Consider the following 25,958-nt stretch of genomic DNA (forward strand, 5'->3'; position numbering starts at 1 on the left):
TAGAGATAATATATTCCATCACATACCCACAAAAACCATTTCCAAATGAGAAATGTGACACTCTGGGAGATTTTCTAACTTGCCTACAGTCATGAGTGGTAATGAAAGAATTAATACTCACATTGCTGATTCCTAGCACAAACTTAGTTTCATTATTATGCAATATAGAATCCTTCTGCTAATAGAGTTAATTTGCTAAATAAAATTTCCAGTTTATTTCCATTTTTTAAAACATTAACAACTAATGGTGTGCTAATTTAAGCTGACAAGAACACACATTCTTTAAAGAATGAAAGGAAAAGCTGCTTATAGATATAGATCATAGATACTGATACCTTCTATATGATTATAAAAATATATATAAGGCCACTATATATGCATCGCATTTTTAGTGATCTATCTATATCCACCTAGATAGATAAACGGATAGAAAGATGTACAGATAGATATGGATATATGTAGCTTTATATGAAGCAAATATATATAGGGATACACACACACACACACACATATAGAATTAATATATAACTCTTCCTTGAAGATATGATTTATGGATATATGGTTAGCCCTATTTCTTTGGAGCTGCTCAGCTATGGCTACCTTTACCTACTGGCTACCTACTGGCTCAGCAGTTCCAAACTCGTACAGAAAGATGGTGCTATAAAAATCATACTACACTGGAAGTGACATCAAACACTGCTTGGTGTAAACCTTTTGGATCTAAAAGTCTTTTGTGTCTGCAATGAAAATCTTGTTCCCTGCCTGTTTATGGGTGAATCCATTCATATTATTAAACAAATCAACTTTTTAAAGAAATATATGTGTAGATAAATAGATAGGGAGTGAAATCCTTTTCTAGGAACAAGAGAAAGGGAATGCCATTTGATTTTTTTTTTTTTAACTCAAGTTCTTTTGGGTTTTTTTAAAAGATTTTATGTATTTATTTGACACAGAGTGGGAGACAGAGTGAGAGAGCACAAACAGGGGGAACAGTAGAGGGAGAAGGAGAAGCAGGCTCCCTGCTGAGCATGGAGCCTGATGCGGGACTCCATCCAGGACCCAAGGATCATGACCTGAGCTGAAGGCAGATGCTTAACTGACTGATCCACCCAGCCGCCCCCCCCCCCATTTCATTCTTGATAGGAGGTGAGGATTCTCACCGAGGACACAGAATTTGCAATTTTCTAAAGCTGTCAAAGACATAATATAGGGTTATATATCCCCCCACTCAGCATGATGGTTGAGAAAATGGCAACTCTACTTCTCCACACTTGCCTTTCTGACAAAGAATACTTTATTATAATGAAAACAGCTTGGAAAATATAAGACTGGTAAATTAAATTGTTTACTTATATATGCCACTTAGAAGTTGAGCAATTTGAACATTTGTCTCAACTACTTAGCAACCTATTTTTCCTATTAGGCATGACATTCTTTTCATTTTTATTTTATTTTCAGAACACTTAACATGAGATCTTAGTTTTGTTTTGTTTTGTTTTGTTTTGTTTTGTTTTGAGAGAGAGATTGAAAGGGAAGGTCAGAGGGAGAGGGAGAGAGAGAATTCTAAGCAGGCTCCATGCCCAGCCTGAAGCCTGATGCAGTGTTCGGTCCCAAACCCTGAGATCATGACCTGAGCTGAAATCAAGAGTTGGACACTTAACCGGCTAAGTCACCCAGGCATTCCAGCATAATGATCTTTTGATGTGTTAATTCATTGTTTAATTGCATTACTCTATTTTTATATTTCAATTTTTTGTTATATTAATTCTTTTTCTTCTTAGGCTTTGGAACAACAGAATCCTTGGCATATAATGTATAAAGTAAGACTGAATATGTGTTGGGTAAAAAATATATAATTACTAAAGTACATTATGTAATGAATATGAAATTAAGCAAGTTAGAAATGAAGCAAGTTTTTTTTTAACATACTTTCTTTTTAGAAACCACTCTTTTTTCTAGGCCTTATCCATGATCAGAAATCTGGGTCTAGGTCACAATAAAACCACTTTCCATGGTTCTTAATCATACAACTTCACCAAATATCCTGATGGAAAAATATAATGATAAAATAACCAAGGAACATATTAAAATAATAACTTTAAGAGACCTCCAGTTTGGGCTGAAATAAAATAACCTCTTCTCTGGTCTTCTTCCTCGTTACTTAAAAACTTGAACATAATACAAGTAAACGCAGGAAGACTGAATTATGGAAAGAAAAAGATGGATGAAGACCATGGAATTTGAAAAATGAAAAGATAATGAATTCTCTGGGTTTGTTTTCCCTTGCTATATGGCCAGTATGAGGAACTAGGGCTTGCAACCTGGAACCACCGAAAGATGCAGACAAAAAAGACTTGAGAAAGGCCTGCTCTATGTAGCCAAGCGAGAAGGAAATGGGTAACCAGGTAGATTAGTAAACAATATCTGCTTTGCTCCATTTAAATACCAATGGAAAAACTCTCCTCTCTGCCCCCCTGGTATCAGGTGGATTGAACACAGAGCCAAGTTTCTCCCCCACTCCTTGGCAGCAACAGATAGTACTCTGATTACCCCACCAGATTGTTCTTAGTTGGGCCAAGCAAAGAGCTGAACTTTCACCCACAAGGCAGCAAGAATGTAGAATAAGGCAGTGCAAATTGGTGCCAGCTGGCACCCTGCTTCTTCATTTTTCCCAGTGTCAGTGAGGCCCAGGGGAGACATGAACCTCCATCCCCACTGTCCTCCACCCTATCAGCAATGAGGCAGTATGAGGTGGTATGAGGTAGCGCTAGTGGGCACTCTGCTTTCCCTGATAGGGTAGTATTAGTGGGGATCACAAGGGAGCTGAGTTTCTATACCCATTCAGCAGAAAGAAGGTAATTCAATGCCATGCTGTATTTTTTCAGGAGTAGGATCAGTGAGACTCAGTAGGAAGATGAACATCCATGTATGGTTTCATCATACCCAGACTTGTGTGCTACAGCTAACCAGGGTAACTGTTGGCTGAAAAAGAAAATGAAATAGGCCCCAGATCTTACAACATATCCTAGATACCTAGAATGCAATAAAAAATAAAAAATCATTCCATGAACTGAAACTATCACAGCTTGAATGAGAAAACACAGTCAGTAGATGCAAATACTGGTATCAAACTCAGACATTGGAATTATTTGGCAAAGTTTTGAAAGTAGCAATCATAAATTTGCTTCAGTGAGCAATGATGAACTCTTGTACAATAAGTGAAGAAAAAAGAAAAATCTCAGCAAAAAATAGAATGTATTTTTTTTTAAACAGAGAAACTATGGAACTTGTAGAAAGGTAAATATTAAAAAAAAAAAAGAAATGAAATCTCACTGGACCAGCTCAATAATAGTTTGGAGATGACAGAGGAAAGAATCATGAACTTGATGATAGGACAATAGAAATTACCTAATCTGGGGGCATCTGGGTGTCTTAGTCAGTTGAGCGTCGGACTCTTGATTTCAACTCAGGTCATGATCTCAGGGTCCTGGGATTGAGCCCTGCATCAGTCTCCATGATCGGTGGGGAGTCCGCTTGAGGATTCTTTCTCTCCCTCTCTTTCTGCCCCTCCCCCCATTCACACATGCACACATACTCTCTCTCCCTCTAAAATAAATAGATCTTAAAAAAGAAAGAAAGAAAGAAAGAAATTAGTTAATCTGAACAGTAAACAGAAAAAAAGCTTTGGTGATCTGTAGAACAGTATCAAAAGATTTAACATTCATGTTGTTGGAATCCCAGAGGAGAAGAAAAGAGCATGGGGCTGAAAAATTATTCAAAGAAACAATGGCTGAAATTTTTCAAAATTTGGTTAAGTGCCTAAATGATTAGATTCTAGATGCTACGAGTAAAACCCAAGCAGAATAAACCCAAAGGAATCCACATCATTAATCCAACTTCTGGAAACCAAAAGCAAAGAAAAAGTCATGAATGCAGCTAAAGAAAAATGACATATCCTAGATATCTAGAGGAATCTAGGATTGCCCAGAGAAAAACACAGGTTTGAGTAACAGTAGATTTCTGATCTGAAACTATGGAGTCAGATGGAAATGCATATCATTTTTCAAGTGCTGAAAGAAAGGAACTATCAATCCTGAATTCTATATTCGGCAAAAATACCTTTGGGAATGAATTCACTCTCAGATGCAGGAAAACGAAGAATTCGTCCCCAGCCTACCTACTCTTAAAGAATGGTTAAAGGAAATTCTCCAAAAAGAAAGGAAAATAATAATTTTCACTTTTTATCTGTACTTCATCGCTGAAGCACTTACAGGTTTATCATTCTAATGCTGTCCTAATGTTCATTCATGGGAGTTCATTATGTATTTATCCATTCACTCACTTACCTACCATATACCAGACACATGATCATACAGCCTTGCCAGGCGCTAAGGTAAGTACATGGAATATAATGCTGAACTCGATAAATTGCCCACATACAATTTGGTGAGAAAAAGTCACATTGGGCCAGTAAGGAGACAATTGTATGTGTATTTGTAATTATTTTAAATCCTGTAAAAATGTACAGGACTCATGAGAGTATATGTCAAAGGAGTCTTCCCTCTTCCAGCGGATCAGGTGGGGAGGGCTTTCTGAGAACATGGGATTGAAGATGGTATTGAGAAAGAAAGGAGGTAACAGGATCGGAGGTGATGGGAGCAAGGAAGGGTGGAGGAAGGGCATTCAAGTTCAAAGGATAGCATGTACTGATCATGACAAAGGAAGGAGTTTAGGGCATTCTGAAGTTAACTAAAAGAAAACCAGTACAACTGGAATTCAGTGCATAATAGGGAAAACGGAATTTCTGAGATTGACAGAGCCTGAAAGCCAGGTAGCCCATTTTAAGCATGGAACTTTATCTACGAACAACATGAAGCTGCAGCAGTGTTTTAAATAGGAGAGTGTTATGATCAAAATGCTGGCTCCTCCTAGTGCTTCCTAAAGTCATTCTTTCTCAGTCAACCCAGTCAGGTAACATGGTGATTCTTGTTCATGGTGATTCCCACTGAGACCATGAGTTTCTTCTTTTTGTAGTAGTGGCAACTGCTGGCAACAATGTTTCTAGTGACTTCTTAGTGACTTACACCTTCTTGGTCAATTTATTGCCCATTTCCTGGAGAACAATTCAACTGATCATTACTTTTTTAGCACCTTATCTATAGAACGTCCTCTAGAATTCTAGCATTTTTTTTTTAAGTTAAATGAAATTAATGGAATTACATTTAGAATAGTGCCTGGTACATAAATGCGAAACAGTGCATCAATTTAAGTTAGTATTTATAGCTTACACAAAACTTCCCCAAAGCCTGCTGAAACTGTCCTAGCAAAGCGAGACTGAGTATAACACCACTTATGAGTTGGATTTCAGTGTTTCCACCAGCCTTATGCCCATAGATACACCTGTCCTGAGAGAGCAGAAATCTATGTGCTTACCTAGCTCAAGCTGATTGTTACGTATGCTAGCCTTCTCAAGGGCTTTTAGTGAAAATTCTAGTAGTATGTGGATTTATTTAATATGCCCAAATTCCATTTTTATGTACATTGTTTGGACCTCCATCTCTTCTTCCCTCATCTATAAAAGGCTCATGGACATGTATGTAAACTGATTCTTTTTTTTTTTTTTTTAATTTTATTTATTTATTTGACAGAGAGAGACAGAGGGAGAGGGAGAGAGCACAGTCAAGGGGAGCAGCAGACAGGGGGCGAAACAGACTCCCCTCTGAGGAGGGAACCCAATGCAGGGACTCGCTTCCAGGACCCTGGAATCATGGCCTGAGCTGAAGGCAGCCACTTAACCAACTGAGCCACCCAGGCACCCTGTGCAAACTCAACTTTAATAGAAACAAATTGATAAGTCCATGAGTCAACGTATACAACAAGGAAATGTCTATTTTGTTTGTTTATTGATCGTGTTTTGTCAGAGTCTTTCATAGGGAAAGTAGGTCAGGCAGATCACCCCACTCAAGTATAACTTACTGGCCACAATGAAGAAGGAGCAGCTAGGTGTTGACACGTCTTTCTTTTGGGGATATTCTGCCCGTTTTGTACCTTAACCTTATTCTCATTGAACTACATTCTTTTTTTTCTCAAGACTCCATCACAACTGTACTCACATAGAATCAATCTCTCTCTCTCCCTCCCTCCTAGATACTGTACTGTCCTCTGTATTACTACATCTGGCTTGAAAACCAGATTCTGACCTGACAGTTTTATTGGCCTGGATCTATCCCTTGACATCTGACATCTAGATTAGATCAGTGTGGGGTTAACATCTACTTACCAGAGTTAAACCTCCAAGTAAGTCCCAGAACCTTCCATTTGAAAATAAGTACAAAATAATGATTGCATTTCCACTCTGTCAAAAGTAATTTTTTATTAGATTATGATTATTTCTTGATAATCTGACAAGCCTGTTTTTTAAAAATTCCATAGACTTCCCTTAGTGGACTTGTTTCATCATTATACAAAACATAGGAAGGAGACATTTAAACACGTGATTCAGAAAAATAATGAGATTTTAAAATACAGTAATTTTTATACATGGTGGCTCTATAATAATTTTCATAATTCCTTTAATTTAAATATACTTTTAAGGTAAAAATAACCCGATATAAAAATATTAATAGCTTTTTTCTTAAGTGTCTACTGTGTCAGAAATATACCAAATGTATTATTTCTTTTTATCTTAACAGCATCTCTATAAGAGATATTATATGCTCATTTTAATGTGAGCAAACTGAGACTTGGGGAAGTTTAGTAGTTTAAGTTCATAGAGTTAATAAGTGATGCAGTTTTGATGGAAACTTAAGTTGCCTTGGAAACCCTGTTCTGGGTTCTAGTTCAATATGGTGAGATGTTAACTTTTGGCATATATAATACTTTGACTACTTTATGTTGTAATAAAAAAACCACTGGCACAGAAATTCCAGTGAGTATTAGTACTGCTTAAGATTACAGTCACACACCCTGAATTTTATTTGAAAACACACAAAGAATAACACTTTTAAACTTTTAAAGAAGCCTGGCTATGAATTTTTCCATTTTGCTTTTTAAAGACTTATATGTTCTTTGGGATAAATATGATCAATCATCATGGCTGTTCCTCAGAATTAAGTAGTCATTTATTCCCATAAAAGTCATTTATGTTTAGGAGATACCATAGATTATAGCTGTAACTATCATTATTAACCTTCTTATTTTCCAGATTTTGGAAACTATGAGTAATTTATTATTTGATTTTTACTATATGAATTCCAAATTAGTGAATCAGGTTTTGTAATACAATGTCTTTATGGATATTGTTCTCCAAATACAGGAATTTGGTGTGTATTTAACATGTTATTATCACTATTATTATTGCTGCTGAAGATATCGGTTCAATCCAACATGCATTTGTGAGCAACTATTATCTGCTAGAGCAGTGCAAGGACTACTGAGTACAAACTAATAATATAGTCCCTGGCCTCAATCTAGTAATGGCTTAATTCTGGCACATTGTGTAGACTAAGGTTACAAACAGAGGTTCTTTTGAATCTCAACAATCAATAATGATCAGCTAAGTTCATGATAATAAGACTGGTTAAAATTCTAATTTTCTGTTTTTATTACATATTAAGCAACAGCAGGTTTCAACTAGGACCCTTTGTAAAATGGGATCTAGAGGAAAGACCACTTTGTACTTAGAACACTTGGTATTCACTGCCTACCCTCTAATATCTCTTGATTTTAACTTCTAATTTTTGGTGTTTTCTGCCTACAGTCTAACATCCTAAGATTCCATCTTATAATCTTTTTGCTAACTGCCTATAGTTCAGTTTTCCTGATTCTACTTTATGACACACGGGCTGACTGCTTACTGTGTAGTATTCCCAATTCTTTAGATCTGCTTGAATTATTCTCTGCTATTATGCATATTTCCATCTCTACTTATTGACTGACCAACAACCCAATCACATTGTGGGCAAACTAAACATTAATAGCTAATGATGTTATCTGGTTTTTAATCATGATTGCATTTGCGGTTCGGAGGAAATCCTCCACTATGCACAACTGCCTCCTCTTGATGCAAATGGGAAAATCCAGCCCCATTAAAAAATGAGAAAGAGATTTATTTTCCATTGCAAAGCAAGTAGTATTTAACACTCAAAATAAGTGGATGGTAAAGAGTTCAAATTACAATGCCGGAACTTTAGAGATGACTTCATTTAGGTGCCGGGTTTGTACTGATTTGTGATTTACATTGGGATGATGATTATTAGTATTATCATGGTGTATATTATGATTATTGTAATATAAACACATTTTTAATTTAAATGTCAGTTTATTTACAGGGCATCTGGGTAGCTTAGTTGGTTAAGCATCTGACTTTTGATTTTGGCTCAGGTCATGATCTCACGGTCATGGGATTGAGCCCATGTTAGGTTCCATGCTGAGCAGGGAGTCTGCTTGAGATTCTCTCCCTCTCTCTCTACCCCTCTCCCCACTTGCATGAGGTCTCTCTCTCTAAAGTAAATAAATAAATCTTTTTTAAAAAGTCAGTTTATTACTCATCACTGTATCATAAAACTCAAATCTCTCAAAAATAATAGCATGGTATAGTAGAAAAATCAAAGAATTTGGAGTTTAGTTTATTTATAAAATGGAATGATAATACTTTACATTTATAATAGGGATGAAATGAGAAAATTTATATGAAATTATTTTGTCAAATGCAATAAAAATTTTAAAGTAATTAAGTACCTGGTAATTAATTGTAAAAATAAGAAATCAAATTGCCTAAGCATATTGGAATAAATCTTAGGAGAAGTACTGTGATGATATGAAACAGGTATGTAGCAGTTCTGCTTTTAGACTTGTTGCAAAAAATATTATAGTTTCTTGATTCCCTGAGATGGCTCACCAGTGTTTGTGAAACTACCCCAGGGCTGAGATAATTGGTTTCACTTCGCTATTCCTCAGTTTCTCCATTTACATTAGCCGTACTACCAGAGCAACATGCTTATTTATTTTTTCCTAAGTAGGTCTATAGTAATATTTCGAGAATATAACGAACAGAATATATCTGGTAACATGAACATTAATTTCTCATTTTTAACCATGATCTTAAATGCAATGCAAACATCGGTGGAAATTTAAGAATATAAGTAGATCACCGAGGAAGAAAAAGCCGCAACAGCTCATACATTTGACCGATACATGGGGGAGAAAGCTGTCCTTGCAACTGAAATTCTAGAAAAGAGCTTGCAGTCATCACCTTTGCATGTAATAGCTACCCAACAGAAACACCGAGTAGAACTTGCTCAGCTAGAACAGCAGATAACGCGGCTTGAAAGCGACTTTGCAGCCACCAGGAACTCTGTAGTTAGAAGGATCAGCTACACCCTCGAGACTGTGATAACAGGGAAGTAGATATCTGGTCAACAATCACATTGCTATTGATAAGGAGAGGAAACTGGAAACATACCACTTCGCACATCTTTTTTTCTGAATTATTGAGAAATATCTATTTTAAAGTATCTATTTTACCTTAAGTTTTGTGAATCCATCTTTTTCTCATTGTTGGTCACTAAATTCAATGCATGCCGTAAGTGTGGTGATAGAAACGCCATCAAGTTTCATTTAGATAGAGATTAAAACTAAATAAGACTAGTATTTATTAACTTATGCCTGTAGATGGCTGGAAGATAAATCTGCCAAAACTGTAAGTGTAAATCCTTCTATGTTCACTTTGTATTTCAGAGGCAAAGCAAAGGACACATTTTTCCCTGTGAGGAAAATGGCACATGTTTGACAGGTGAAATTAACACCATCTATCCAATCCAATTCAGTAGGTGCTTATTATATAGAGTGGTATATAAGACTTTGTGCTAAATGCTGGCAACATGTAGATGGATAAATACCTACATATCCTGGTGGGAGTTCAGAGAGTGGACCACTGTGATTCACGGGCTCCTACTATGTGGTTCACTGAAAAGTATAGTCTCTTTATAAAATATATAATTTGTATCATTCATTAAGTTTTCCTTCTTAAAATATTCACGTGAAAGCCAACTACTTGAAACAGAATCAAAAATATATTCTATATGTCCCAGAATATTCCAATCTCTCATTGTTTCCATACACATTTATAAAACATGACTGGTGAATTCTACTACCTTAGACTTTTTAAACTCATATTGTTTTATAAAATAGTGCTTTCTTTTTGAATCCAGATATTTGTAGAATATGCTCAGATTTGAGGAATGAAAGAATTGGCCATTGAGAGTTCTAGGACCTTTAAGTTTTCCGTAGAAAAATGAACAAACAAAATGCTATAATTCTTAGGCTTGTAAGGACTTTTGAAATGCTTCTTTATCTAGAATTGTTTAAAGACATCAGCAATAGTATTACCAAATCTTTTTTTTTTTTTTAAGTCCAGTTTACAATTTAACAATTCATTGGGGAAAAACCCATTTAGAATTGAATGGGCCTAAATCCATAACTTTTATTAATAACGACAGAGGTGATGGAATGTTAAAATATGTATCTATAAGAAGATATCACATGCCATTTACTAAGTTTTGTACACCTGAGAAAATATGTTAATATAAATAATTGTTGTGTTCAAATTATAGCCAAACATATCTGCAGGTTTTAAGCTGTCTAAAGTAATTCTACCTTCTCAATGAATAATGTTTAACATTTGAACCAAAAACAGTTCGGCACGAATAATTAAAGGCTTAAGTTAAATACATAGACAGTCATTTAAATTTAGATCTGCAATAACATTTACTATTATTCTCCAAGGCTTTGACTGCTTGACAGAAACAAAGTGCTCTGGGATTAATTTCAAGAAATGGTGCCAACTGTACCGCAATTTGCTGTAATTAAGACATGAAAGAACACTAAATATTCAGATTAAAAGAAGCATGATGGAGCATGATAGAGAGTCAAGGTGTGGCAGGAAGCCAATAGAAAAGCCCAGCCAGGAATACCATATCGATGGATACAAAATCAGCACCAGTCAAGTTTAGTGCATTTTACTTTAAGGAAGGACGTTCGTTTATCATTTTGTTCTTTGATTATATTTAATGTCTTTTCCCACTCAGATTTACAGCTGAGACATGGTGTGTTAAAAAGATAATAAAATTGAAAAAGAAAGTGACAAACATGGTATTCTTACGAAGCTAATTAGTTTAAGTGGCATGGAGCAGTCATTAGGAGACTATCGTAATTATCTTTACGGTGAAGGAATTTCCCTGTGTCACATTCGTTCGCTTTAGAGCTAAATGAAAGAGTTACATAGGTGTTAACTCAAAGAGATCAAATACACTTTTTGTATTCATTAAATTTTTCTTCGTATTTTAGAGAGAAAGAATTCATTTTGATCCAACTAGTCTCCTTTTTAATTCCCTAAGAATTATGGGAAACATTTTCTTTAGCTTTTGAACCTTTACGTATTGATTAACACTGCATTTAAGCTAATGGTGACTCTTCCTTCCAACGGACTTTTTTTTTTTTTTTTAAGAGAGTCCCTTTAAGGTTTTGATCCTAAAAGAGATGTGGATACTTGACCCAGTTGCTAATGAGGGGCTGTATAATCTCCAGTATCCTATAGCTCAAAATAGCAGGATGCAATATAAAAAGTACATCATAAGAGGCACTATTGGAATGCTTTTTGTCTTCACAGGCAATACGCAAAAGATAGGACTTTCTAAGAAAGTCAGAAGCTGGGCTCCTGCAGGCACAGGAAACCATCAAAGTCAAAGTGGGTAAGGTGATGAGGCTCGACAGTGTGGGCAGGAGACTGAAAGCAAGCATCCAGGATACACAGGGAGGAAAGCATCCTAAGGAGCCATCTCTGTCCTCAGATCAGGTCTGCAGCAGCCAGACGGGGACCTGCAGAATCTGCATAGAGCAGGTCTTTGTGAGAGACGCTAGTGTCCCCCAAATTGTGAGCTTCACCAGAACGTAATCTGTTCTAGCCTGATCAAAGAGAATTTCACATCACAGGTATGCGATTAGAAGCTCAAAATAGGAACTGTGGATCGTTTGGGGCTTTGAGGTAGATGCTGCAAAGAGTCAGCATCTTCAAGAGAACCATGAAAACAAAACGGAGTTGTTTCTACACAGATCTTTGCAGGAAATGTGTAATGTCTTTTGGATACAGACTGTATATCTTAGCTCTTTCCCCGACGTTGCAAATCTTCATCTGGGGGGGGGGCGGGGCTTGAAATAAAGGGCTTAACATACAGTGCTTGCGAACAATTCAAGTTGATCCTCAGTCTAGAATTTTACCATTCTAGTAAAAAAAAAAAAGTAGTTGAAGAGGCATCAAAGTATTTCACATCTACTAGTATTTATATAGCTTAGATAAGATAGAAATACAAGAATCTATTTCATAGCATAAATAATATTGCTTATAATGTGTGGTATAGGATATTCACACAACATTGAATCTCTCTAAAGTCCATATGTTCATTAAGGGTTTTTTTGTTGCTGTTCCATATAAACAAATAGTATGAAGCTGTGAGCATTATTATCATTATTACTTTTGAACTTGTTTGTCTAAACTTTGTAGTGTAATACTTTTATGAAATAAAATATTAATGAAGTTACTGGGTACATAATAGACAGCGTTTGTCAACCCCTTAATTTTTCCTTCCACTATTCACAACATTGCCAGATACGTGTTTCTGGATAAAACCCCCTAGAGGTCTCCTGCAAATTCTTTTTCAATACAACCAGATCATTGCAGATAATTGTATTACACAGTGTATCGATCCAAAATCGTTGTGCACCGGAAACATCTGAAAAAACATGATTATAGCTTTCTGTTTATTGTTCGTACATCATATAAGCAGGCTTTTGTGTGAATCACCTGTAAAAAAGGCAAGGTGGAAACATCAGAGAAATTACCTCTTTACAAGAATCTATTGATCACTTTAAATCAAAGAAGTATGTTTGACATAAGATTACCTGCCAGTTTGAACATTAGGTACACTATGTTATAGCCTGGGGCAGTTGTAAGTCTGACAAAGGGATTGTAAATAAAGCATGCAGCTGCGAGCGCCTCTGGCTTGGGATCAACTCGGGCTCAAGTCCAAGGCATAGGTAAACTTAAAATAATTTACCCCCTTTAACCAGCACATAATGAATTAGAGTAGACTCTTAGGAGAACCGGGAGGCATAAATCTCTTAGTCATTTCAAAATCGGCAAACTTCATAGAAAATTCACATCATGCATAGTTGACAAAAGGTCTTTTTTGTGTATGTGCCACAAGGCGACTCAAGTAGTCTTGAAGTCAATCTATTGGTACAAGTAGATTCTTCCAAAAAAGAAACTTCCCGAAGCGTTCTTATATCCATAGTCATTTGTATGTGACCCGATCGCTCAAAGTCCTTTTAACTTCAAGACCATTAACCTCTCAATTTCAATGTCTGAGAATTCTCCTCAAAACTCATTTAAAAAGTTTTCATGTGGTTTTCTTTTTTCATTAGAAATATGTATTTTGAAAGGTGAAAAAGCATATAAAATGAAATACTTCACTCAAATTAGTTTTGCAACTATGTTAACAGTGCTAAAAACATATCACTACAAAAATATCAATTGTTTTCATTCGAGTACGTTTTTTATTGGTCAAGAACAGGGAAGGCTAGAGTGCCTTTACATGTTTTTTAAGCTTGAAGGATTTTTTTTTTTTTTTAAATTTTGAAAGCAAACTCATTGTAAGTCCTTTATTGGATTTTTTCCCCACACTTTAACATGTGTTGAAATTATTAAACATTTAACTCATTTGTTCAGAGAGATTTCGATGTATTTGGAATTTAATAAAGATGAGCTCTGGGTGATGCATTCTTCCTTGTTAAATATTTAGCTGTTTGCGTTAGCTCTGTGGTTTCCTGAGGCACAAATTTAAACTGTTAATATATAGCAGGTTTAAGCTATAAAAATAGTAGATGCTGTAATTTCTTCTGGGGCAAAACTGGTCATTTTGAACACTTGCAAGAAAACAAAGTGAACATGCGTGCACATATTTATTAAAATATAAGCAGTCAGTTGCTCAAAATCTATAAAGAGAAACTGAGAATCAGATATTCTTAGATCTAATTTATAAGGGAGACATCATTCAACTTCAAAGATGAGTGATAAATGCAGAATATTTATATAGAGTATCCTCTTTATGAGGTTGCCTGTAAAAGATACCTCTGATGTAAGACTGTAATACCTTGGTTTCTAACTTTATTGAAGCTTAGTATAAACACCATTTTTTGGACATAAAATGAGAATCATTAAAAGGGAAGATGCTCTTTTTTATAAAAATATGGCCTTCTCCATTTCTGTTTATATTGATTTGGGGATCTTAAAAGTATTTCTTCTTTTTTTCTTCATTTTGGACTGCAAGATTGAAAAGACTGATTTTCATAAAATATTGTGATCTTTAATGCAATGGATTATATATCCAGTGAGATTTGAAAAGATCCAAAAAATGCCCTGTATAACATAATGTATATAAATATATATCCAAACATATGATTAAAGAAATAAAATAAAAAACATTTACATTTGATGACATGCATTTGAGGCAAATAGGAAAAATAAAACAGATAAATACTTTTATAAAGGGAAAATATTCTAACACAAGGTACAGATATATATCTCTAGGAATACGGTCAACAAAGAACAAAGGAAAAATGTCTTTGTCTTAAATCACTTATTTTTTGAGAGCTTGAAGCATACTGCCTAAGTCTGCTTTGGTCTAATGAAAGAGTGCCATCTATTGGATGACCTTGAAAAAGTGCTTAAATTTCATAAATATACATGAAAATAAATCAGCGAAGAGCCATCATTTTGGCATAATTTATAACGTATCAGTCTTTGTCTATGTGAATACATATAAATATACTGGAGGCCTATGTTAAAGAAAGAAAAAGAATACTTTGTATTATTGTTATTCTGTTATAATACACTTATTTAGCAACAGAAATCTCACAATTAAAGGCAGCAAACTGTGCTCTGATTAAGACATCTAATTTTTGAATTCAAATGTTTTATAAACTTGAGGTTACGGACATGCATCTTGTATTCCTTCATACATACCTTTGTTTACTTGTGCTTTAAATAAAGGAATCTGAAAATTGAATGCATGAGCTTGTATTTTGACAAGAAGGATCTGTTTAAATCTTCCTCAAAGTTGCATTGCATAAAATTTAAACCAAAAACAAAAGAAAAAAAAAAACACATTAGCTTGGTTTTTTAAAAGGCAATGTTCTTGTTTTATCTTTCAGCCCAAGAACTTGCCAGTCAAGATGAAAAACTTCTTCTAATGGAATCCAGCTTGAAAGCTACTCAAGAGCAGCTAACTGAGCAAATAGCAGAAACAGTTCGCCAAGAACAGAACAGTAGAAAACCCCAGGCAGAGCTGAAGACAGTGACAGAAGGGATTATTGCTTCTGAAGAAGAAAAAAATGATTACAAGTGAGTTGCTTTTTAGTATTTCAGAAAGTTTTACTTTACATACTAAAATCAAGTCAATCCTTTGACTTTCGTTGCTAAATATTTAACTCTGTCTGTCTTGCAAGAGGTTCTGTGTAAATGTGCTAGCTTGTTCAATAAATTGTTGGTTCCAAAATAGGTAAACTTTGAATTTGCATCATTTCCTAACTGAAATGGCACATGCTGAACATTGTAACTGTCCTATTGTGATTCTAAATAATGATGTGCTGGTCAACTTTCTTGTTAACTATCAAGAAATGTTCAAGGTAAGATCCAAGAGAAAGAATACACTGTGTTTCTGTAGCACCTATCTGCCAATGGCATTCTCATCTTTCTCCTTTTGGAGTCCAAAGGTTACATATGGCTCTTGTTGCCTTTCTTTTTTGTTAAAGTAGCAGCTCTAAGCAAGACACTATTAAATTGAGAGACATTTAGAGTAGAATTTTTTGGTCAGACCATTGAGGCATGTAAAGAACTACGTAGAAAAGTAACAAAGACCTATGCTGTTTTGAAACATTCATGAGAATTGTTTTAGTGAAACATCTTCCAGTTGTTCATTTCTGCTTTCATCATCTAAATCTTTGTGTAATTATTATGCTTAATACTATGTTTTCAGATTTTATCATTTACTTTTCAAATAAATGTTAGTTTCTGTTTTGGGAGTGTTCTGATAATTAGGTCTTCTATCCTCTGTGCCTTTTGCTTGATATTCTTAGTGTTTTTTAAAAATAATTTTTTAAAAGTAGCAGAGCCTAGATGAACTCCTCTCTCCCTCTCTTCTTCTCCCCCATCCCCCTTTCTCTCTCTCTTTCTCTGTCTCTCTCTGTATTTGTCAAGAATTACACTTTACTCACCGAACACTGGTTAAATTGAGTAATCACAGTTAGATAAAGCACACATACCTAAACTTTTTTTTTCTTCTCCTGTCACTCACACCTTTAAACACAATCCTGAGGCCAGAGCTAAAAAAGCATTTGATATTAACTAATCTTTGGAAGCCACATTCTAAACTTTCATTACTTATTGCATATCTTGATATATCTATCAATAATATTTCAAAATATTGCATATGAAGAATGTTGAAATTTTTTTGATTTATAGTTTATAAAGCTAACTAACAATGCTAAAATGTAAAAGTGAAATTTTTGAAATTTATTCATGAGGAATTTATTTCTGTGTTTTAATTCTATGGTTTAATAGAATAGAAGGCACTAAAAATAATTTTACAGTCTAGGATGACATTTTACAGGCTTCTAAATAAAATTAAATACTCAGATAAATCCTGTTTGCCATTAATGTACCTTTAGTCAGCTGCCAGAACTTAGACAACAAAAAAGTCACATTTAACAAATATTAAAAGGTAGAAATTGGTACCAAGAATTAAAAGCATATTGGGCAAAGTTTCTTTGGGAATGGCTGTAGTAATGTACTATTGTTGTAAATATTATGGTCTTTTAAAAAGCTGAATTGTATTAGGGGAACAATATACTTAAGATATATTTAGATAATAAGAAATATATAAAAATGTTTGTGAACACTAATATAAAGCTAATGATAGTGGTCCATGTGAACTTAATGTTATTAAAATATTGCCAACATTTTTTTCTACAGTTAAATACCACATAAAGGCATATTATTCAGTGCACTCACAAAAAAATACCATTTTTGATCTGAAAACTGGCATGCAAAGATCTGCTTCCAATCTTGGATTTTTATAAGTAAATAAATCAGACAGCGATTCGTCCAGTTAAATAACAATGAAAGACTATGCTTAAGTTCTATGTACTTGATCTATATTTATCTATCTTATTTTCCTATGTAGCTTGATCATGAAATTAAGTACACTATTCTCTCAATGTGAAATTACTGGTAAGGTGCACAAATGTCACCTGAGAGAGTAGTTAAAATTGTAACGGTCTCTCTCTCTTTTTTTTTTTTTTGACTATTTGCAATGGCTTTTAATAATTAAATATCTTAGATGTCAAAAAATTATAAATATTATTATGCCATATTACGAGAATATGTTGTTGATTTTAAAGAGACTGATACATGATCATAATCAAACCGATGATTGTTTCTTAAGAGAAATTCACCTTTAAAAAAATATATAGCCTCAATATATATTGTCACAGGGTATGCCTACATGCTAGATATGTGTCTAAACATGAAAAAGCATACTACTATTTAAATGTAAAATGAAACCAAAGCCGTTTTAGCCTAGTCAAAATAAAAAGCTCTAACTTAGTTTATTTATTTTTATTCTTTTCTCCACTCAATCAACAGGTGGCATGAATTGGGCAGATTTACCAATTGATTTGGTATTGGGCAGTGCCAGGCACCATGGTATTCACCAGTAAGAAGAAAGAAAACCACATCAGGTGTCATATGGCATGAGAACATTATAGTGAGTTCTTTTACCCAGTCATTCCTTTATTTGGAAAAGTCTTTGGATTTTGACTAACTGATACAGGGTGAAATGTTTAGAAGACTTGAGTAGTTTCTAGAGTTTGCAATTATGGTTGAATTCTGCTATAGAGAGCAGAAGGTCTCACTAGAGCAAAATATTCTGGGACTTTTTTTTTTTTTAAAGACAAACTCAATTCTGAAATCATGATTTTTTTAATCTCATAAAAATAGAAAAAAATGAAAACCTGAAACATAATTTTTGCAATGTGCTGATATAAGTCATAAAAACAAAAACTAGAATGTGTATTTTAAGAGACCTATTACAATTGGAAATGTATGTCAGGTTTCTGCATTCATCTTTCTAATAGTGATAATGCATCCAAGTGACTTTTTGATAAGTAATTATCTCAAAATGATCTCCTCCATTCACTTATTTGGGACTAGTCATTCAGGACTCGCCAGGTTCCAATACCACCAAGATCTATTATTGAGTTAGTCATTTCTTAACTGTGAAACAGTTTAAAAAAGTAGTAAAACATTTGGCAATCAAAGGGAAGATTGTTTTTAACTTTAAAATATGCCTTGTAAGTTATTGGTTCCATAAAGCTGAGTGTTTTATTTTAAAGAACATATAGGATTTAGATTTTATTTTTCTCCTCTCTTTTTGAGCTAAATGTGAAGAACACACACCATATACTCAGTATAAGCCTGTTACACTTGAAAGATTTGTTCTGAATGTCCAGTGGGAACCTGGAAATCGTAATAATTTGTAGTATCGATTGAGTGAAGCTATGCAGCTGGGGCCTCCGGTGAATAGACAGGAATAGACATTTTATTGATTAACTTTTACAGTCATATTTTCAAGACTCCGCTGCAACATAATTTTCACTTCCCAGCTTTGTGTTGCTGCATCATGAAACTTGGATTCTTCTCTCTTAACATTTACCCACTTGAGGAAAAAAGTATGGACATGTCTTGCCAGGGTTGTAATCTACAGAGATGCAAAACTTTCTGGAAAATGTTTCTCTTAAGTGCTATTCTGCCGCAAACGGTAGAAAGATGCTAGTTGGTTCTAAGAGTTTTGGGGAAAATCATTATAGCAACTATTTGGTAATTAAACTTCTTTCCTCATTCTTTTCACGTTTAGGCATCTTAATTTTCCTGCCCTAACTTCATGCATATCACTATTTAAATGGATTATCTTGTGATGGCTTTGTTTTTATTTTAGTATTCACACGTTGTATCTTATTTAATGTGAGCGGCAGAAGAAAAATTACTGTACCAATAGTCTATAATTTAGTCTGAAATGAAAATTATTAAATACTAAATCATTTTGGCCAATAATTTCAAAGTATGAAAATGTGAATATATACCTTTTAACATATGTGATATTCCCTAGCCCTGTGAGAGTTTTATTTAAGCAAAAAAAATGTTGTATTTGCACAGGTGAACATATGGCAAATATTCTGTGTATAATCATATGTTTATTTACCTCAGGTTCTTTACTGCTTGAATTTTTGGTCATTGAAGCAAACTGCAGATTTTATACTTTACATAGGTGGAAAAATATTTCACTGTAATTTTATGTAAGAGCTGGTGACAGAGATATTTAGACAGTAGATTGGATTTGAAAAAAGGGATTTTTCAAAAGAAGTTTACATCAATTCCTTTTTTAGCTCATACCTGCATTTCTTTTATTTTTGATGTTGAAAAATCATGTTAGAACGAGTTGAACCAAAGATAAAATTCAAGAGATTCATGTGATCAACTCAGCCCAGAAGATACAAAATGTAACTGAATTAGACCAAATATTTGGCAAGTTCTAATAGTTGTATGTGATAATTCATATTCCATGACACTAATGCCTTATATAGTTAATTTTAGTTTACTTTTCTTTAATATTATTGATAATTACTATAGAATTTTGGTTCTTAAGTTTGTAGATTTGATTTTAAAAGTATGCAGAGCACATTAAGCTTCCAATTTACTCCTCTTTTAATCCAAAATTTAAAATTGTGTAACTAGTAGTGAGAGTATGAAACTGATGTTTTTCTTATTACTTTGAATATTAAATTTTTTAATGATATTCAACAAGTTTATAGTTTTTTTCCTATTGATTTTCAAAGATGTGATTATTGAGAATTCGCTTTGGTTTTTCCTCTGTGGTGCTTTAATTGCTTCTGTAACAAGTTTTATAAACATGTTTATGTGCAACATATATGTAAAAACAGTGTTTCTTGAAGTTCCATAGTTATTACAATTCATTATAGCACATGAATGTGTTTCAAGATTTTTCAATTACTTGCATATATGTAACTATGTTTTTCTTCTAATGGAATAGGTCTTTATTTATAATGAAAAGGTGTTTGAATAAAATATCTAGGAATTAATTATTTCCTCCTCACATTAAAAGAATGAATAAAATGATGTATAAAGAATACAGGCTATTTTTATAACACATGTGACTCTTACTTGAGTAATCAAGTGTGTGTTTCAAACTTATTTACCAAAATAAGGAATGCAATTAAGACAGATCAAGTAATAAACATAAAATACAAAAAGTCTGAATTGAGATTGATTTCAACATAATCCTGTAGAGGAATCCCCACTTATTGATCATTTTAAAGCCCATGCATAGCACTTAGAAAGATAAAGTAAGCAAGGTCAGATAATCAAAGCATTTAAATAGTAAAAACAGCAACTGCCACTGTAGACTGCTAAAATAAATCCATAATACAAATTGCTTTAGCAAAAAGTGGATGAGCAGCTGATCTTCCTATTGAACTCTGATGCCGTTCAGTGACCACACTGGGAAAAGGATTGGGAGAAATGCCTTAAAGATCAATATTGAGTGAGATGTAGCAGGGATTCATTTTGAACATGAAAGCATTACAGGTGTGAGAGTATAGACATCTTTAGGAGATGTCATCACGTGGAGATTGTTTAATACAGTTAAAAAAATGCCATCTATGTCTGATATTGCCAGACAACGGAATGCTTTCTTAGCTGTTTCAAGACATTGTTTGAATGGGCTTTAAAACAGTTCTCGGGTTTGAAAGTATAGAAAGCTGACTCTATGCTAAAATAGTAGTGCAACTGCATACTAAAGTAAGTTAGTATCTCTCTATAGATATATTTGGTGCATGTCACGAATCCGTATTTGGGATATCGAGTAATTATGTGATTGTAGTCTGCAGTCCTATGTGGAGATATAAAAATTAATTATAGAATGGGGGTGGAAGAGAAATTTTTGGAATTGTATGGGAGTGGAATATTCTTGTTGTGAGTCCCTCTTTGAAACTTGTTGCAATTTGAGAAGTCCTGTTTTTAATGAGTGATTGAACTCTACTGGCTAATTATATTCTCGGCTCTAGAACTGCAATGGGAGTTTTCAGTATATAGATGAATGGTCAGCAGAATTAGGTTTAACATATTTAATTACTTTTCTGATAAAATTTGAGTTTAAATTCTGCTTAATGAGACATCTTCATGGGTATAATGAAGTTTTGTGGCAAACTGAATATGATTTAGCGTAAGGACATGCAGTTTTATTGTATTTTGGAATAAAGTGGTTCTTCAGTCAAAATGGACAATAATGTGATTTAATTACTCGCACCTTTTCTCAGGTTCCCATAGGTGTCGTCTTGATGTCATTATGTTTTCATAGCTTCTAAAGCCATCTGCATGTTCACTATGAGTACTGCTGTCTTGATAAGTACACCAATGGGGTTTTCTGCACATATTTTTCCACCAGGTATTTCTTAAACTATCTTATTTATTTATTTATGTTTTTCAAAAAGATTTATTTACTTATTTGAGAGAGAGAGAGAGCTCACGCACACAGAGGGAGAGGGAGAAGGAGAAGCAGAAGCAGACTCCCCGCTAAGCAGGGAGCCCCATGCGGGACTTGATCCCAGGACCCTGGGATCATGACCAGAGCCAAAGGCAGATGCTTAACTGACTGAGCCACCCAGGTGCCCCTCTGCCAGCTATTTCTGATGGAAGATAACCATAGCCTCCTAATAATTTGAATGTAGTATTTAGAGCTTTACAATATTACGGATTGATTTTATTTCATTTACAAAAGCATTTCAATATTGAACTTCTCCATTAAATGGCATAAAACATTGATTCACTTTAATCTTTTTTTCCCCCTAAAACAGAGAAGAAAGAACTAAAATGAAGATTGGTTACATTTAAGACAATTTCCATATCAAAATGAAACATAAAAATGAAGCTCGAGGCTTAAAAGTTGCATAACTCAGGCTCAGTTTTTTCCACTCCCTTCTTTCCATAATGAATAGTTATTTACAACTATTGTAGTCTCCATGTTTGCTGTATGAATTGCTGATGGCAGCGATTTCAATGGTGAAATTGTGAAATAATATTCATAGTTGTCAGAAAAAGGTCATTCTATTTGCATTCATTAGGAACCTGGAGGACCGTGCAGTGTGTGTTTCCTTTGGGATGTTGCAGCTATTGATTTATACACAGCTGTAGGAAAAATTAATTAGGATTATATTTCACTTATTACTGCGGGCTGTGTAATAAGAAAGAAAAACATTTTTTGTTAGAAAGTTGAACAGAAAAACCTAAATGGAATCATTGTTTCTTAAATCACAACTACTTTATCATATAATTTTTCTTCTATAATCCGGTTAAAGGCTTAGTGCATTTATGGAAATTGAATTAGCACTTTGAAAAATGAGTGTTTTAGTACATATCCTATATTAATACTGATAATTTAAATTAAGCAAAAAGACATTTTTCCCTTGTTAATTGAAACTTTCCTTTCTCGAAGCTAAGGCAATGTGTATTTGTCCACTGTGAGTTTGCAGGTATTGGGAAGTTTTTGCCAAAGAGTTCAATTAAACGCCAAACAGGGACGAAAATCAGGTAGATTCTCAAGATGAAGGAACAGATTCTGGAAATGAGAGTTTTAGTGGTAAAACAGGAGAGAAAAAAGTTCACTTAGTTTTTACATTTTCAGTCTAAGAAACCATATATAATTAGGTTCTTCTGTAAATTTAATACTTCAAATAAGCTAGAATGTGACATTGACAATATTCTCCCTCTGTGTGATAATACTAGATTTCAAATTGTTTTAAAATATATATTCGGTTTCTTTCTATGAACACCATGCATACTCCAAGGGAAGAAAATATTGAATTCAGTTCTCCACATTGTTTATATGTGACACATGTTTGAGATTAATCAAATTGTAGTCACTTCTAATTAATAGCAGAGAATAATTTCGAAATGGGGCAGAAACAGATGACAAAGGATAGTTTGTGTGTGTTCAAGACATACTTTATGAATGGAAACACATGCCTATTGTGACATTCCTAACTTGAAAATTTTATTAACTCGCCTATTGTCTTTCAGATATGTAGCATTTTAAGAAACCCACTGCCTGCCCTGTGGTGGACCCTTAGGTACAGAATCAGTATTCGGGGGAAAAACGAAAGCAAAGAGGGGTCTTTGGATGCCCCTATAAAATCTGAAAGTCAAGCATTAAAATCCATTTGTAGTATCGGAAATTTTTAGGCTTTATGAAAGGAGTTTATGGGAGGAACAGTGAAACTGAGTACAAATACAGGCTTCTGTACATTTTATCAATTAAATATTGTCTAAAACATAATGACTAGGATTAAAATTATATTACTTCCCTCTCCAAAACTTCTCACTATGTTAGCTATGACCATAAGAATCTATTCCTTAATGTACTGAGTAGAATATCAATGGGGTACACGTTTTGTCCTCTGCTCGTCTGCTTCAAATGCTTGGGGCCCCTTTAAGAGAAAGCAGTTTGATCTTGAGTAATATGGAACTTTGCCTTTCCAGAGTGATAAGCAATATTTTCCACCTTGGCACATTTTGTATTCTGTTGTAAAAATTATATGAGGTAATTATAGTGAGATTCATTGCAAGCCCTTGGCTTTTGTAGTGCAGCTAGCTTGCCCAGTTTGTTTTTAACAATAATGCTGTGTTAGGTTAATAATGAGGTGACTAACTAAGAATTTTATAAAAAATCATGACTGTCTAAGCTAAAATTTTGAATGACTTTCTTAAGTAAAACAAAATGACCAGAACTGTATTGCTTAGGAAAACTTACTGATCGAGCTATATATTGGCCCACATTGTATTGAAAAGCTAATGTTTTAAAGGCACTGTTTCTTTAGATTGTGGGGGACACAAGAAATAGCTAAGATGTGGTTCTTTACTGGAAGCACTCTTGAGCTATTAGGGGAAAAGTTCATGGAAAGAGATGTTCACAAAACTAGGTTATGTGTGATATGTCCATGAAATGTGATGGAAAATTAGCATAGTATAGAAACAATTACCCCTTAAGGGGTAATTAAAGAGACAATAATGGGTAACTGTATTTTCAAAATGTGTAAATATTTGAGGAGGTATTTTATGAGCAAAAAAACTAAGAAGCAAGAATAATGAGAGTATATTTTTCGTCTAGAAAATGGTGAGGAATTTATGTTGTGGAGAATATTTAGGTGTCTAGAAAAGCAGGTTGGGTGGTCTCGTTGTTAGTTTTAGGAATTTATAATTTGCTTACAAATAAACGGGGAGATTATGAGAAGCCGTGAACAGACTAGTGCGTCTGATCACATTAATGTTAGAGAAGCAATATCTGAATCTCTCACTCTTTTCTCTTAACAATTCACATGACTATTCCTAATCGTTCTTAAATATTGATGTCTTAGCCTCCCTGTGGCTGCCTCCCCACTCAAATCAGACTCAATTATGTTATATGTTCTGTGCCCACACGGCACCTAATGCATACTCCATTATGGTGTGCCTCTCTTATCTTATTTTACCTATTGGTATACGAATAAAAGCCCATTTCCCCTACCAGGTGACTTTGTGTTTGATAATCTTCCCGGATCACTATAGGCACTACTATCTTTTAACTAATTTTGATTAGATTAGGAATAGATGAAGAGAATGGATTTAGCTGTGTGCCTGGTCCAATATATTTATCCATCACATTGTGAAACATGCTGAGTTGCCGGGCCAATCCCTATCATCTAGTGAGAATATCAAAGTGGACCTTTATCCAAGTGTAGTACTAAACTTTAACCCTTAGCTCGTGTGTTGTTTCAGACAACCCATTCAAGACTGAGAAAAATAGGGTGAGAAAATGGAAGCTTTCTTGAAATAGATGAGACAGGGGGTGCTACATTATAAAAAATTAAGAAATAACATGTGAGTAGTAAGGAAAGGATACTCAGTTTTACCTTCAATGTCTGGTGGTGTAGCCTGGATATTTGCGTCCCCTTCAAATTCACATGTTGAAGTATTAACCCCGAAAGTGATGATATTAATATGTGGGGTCTTTGGGAGTAGATTAGGTCATGAGGGTGGAACTCCCATGAATGGGATTAGTGCCTTTGTACAATAAGCTGAGAAAGCGTCCTTGTCTCTTCCACTCTGTGAGGACATAGCTAAAAGTCGTGTATATGCCAGGAAGTGGGTCTTCACCAGACACACAATCTGTTCTTTGATCTTTGATTTTCCAACCTATGGAACTGTGAGAAACAAAACCGTTGTCATTTATAAACCACTCAGTTTATGGTATTTTGTTATAGCAGCCCAAATGGACGAAGGCAGATGGGGAAAACAAAAGGAAAAAAAGAGTAGTAAATTAAAAGAAGGAAGGAAGGGGGCGCCTGGGTGGCTCAGTCGTTAAGCATCTGCCTTCGGCTCAGGGCGTGATCCCGGCGTTCTGGCGAGTCCCACATCAGGCTCCTCTGCTGGGAGCCTGCTTCTTCCTCTCCCACTCCCCCTGCTTGTGTTCCCTCTCTCGCTGGCTGTCTCTATCTCTGTCAAATAAATAAATAAATAAAATCTTAAAAAAAAAAAAAGAAGTAAGGAAGGACTAGGTCCTTCTGCCATATAGACTTGAATTGAGGATGGACAGAAGATGAATAGCTATGGACATGGAGATACAGGAGAGAAAGCAGGTAGTCAATAGGGCAAGAAATCAGATAATATGTAGTTGTTTATGACATGTATATATGAACACCACAGAATGCAGGTGAGTGATAGATAAAGATGTAGG

The 25,958-nt window shown here is 34.5% G+C and overlaps 1 long non-coding RNA gene across 3 annotated transcripts in view; it reads left to right on the top strand.

Moving 5' to 3' along the window:
- The window catches only part of LOC103661356, a 253,666-nt gene that overhangs the window by 182,107 nt on the left and 45,601 nt on the right, over positions 1–25,958 (top strand). For all 3 annotated transcript variants that reach the window (XR_005833675.1, XR_005833676.1, XR_568041.2), the window contains 2 exons: positions 15,268–15,457; positions 17,759–17,879. This is a non-coding gene — a long non-coding RNA (uncharacterized LOC103661356). The remainder of the gene's footprint in view (positions 1–15,267; positions 15,458–17,758; positions 17,880–25,958) is intronic.

Source organism: Ursus maritimus, unplaced genomic scaffold (genome assembly GCF_017311325.1).
Source record: "Ursus maritimus isolate PB19 unplaced genomic scaffold, ASM1731132v1 scaffold_9, whole genome shotgun sequence".
Lineage (NCBI taxonomy): Eukaryota > Metazoa > Chordata > Mammalia > Carnivora > Ursidae > Ursus > Ursus maritimus.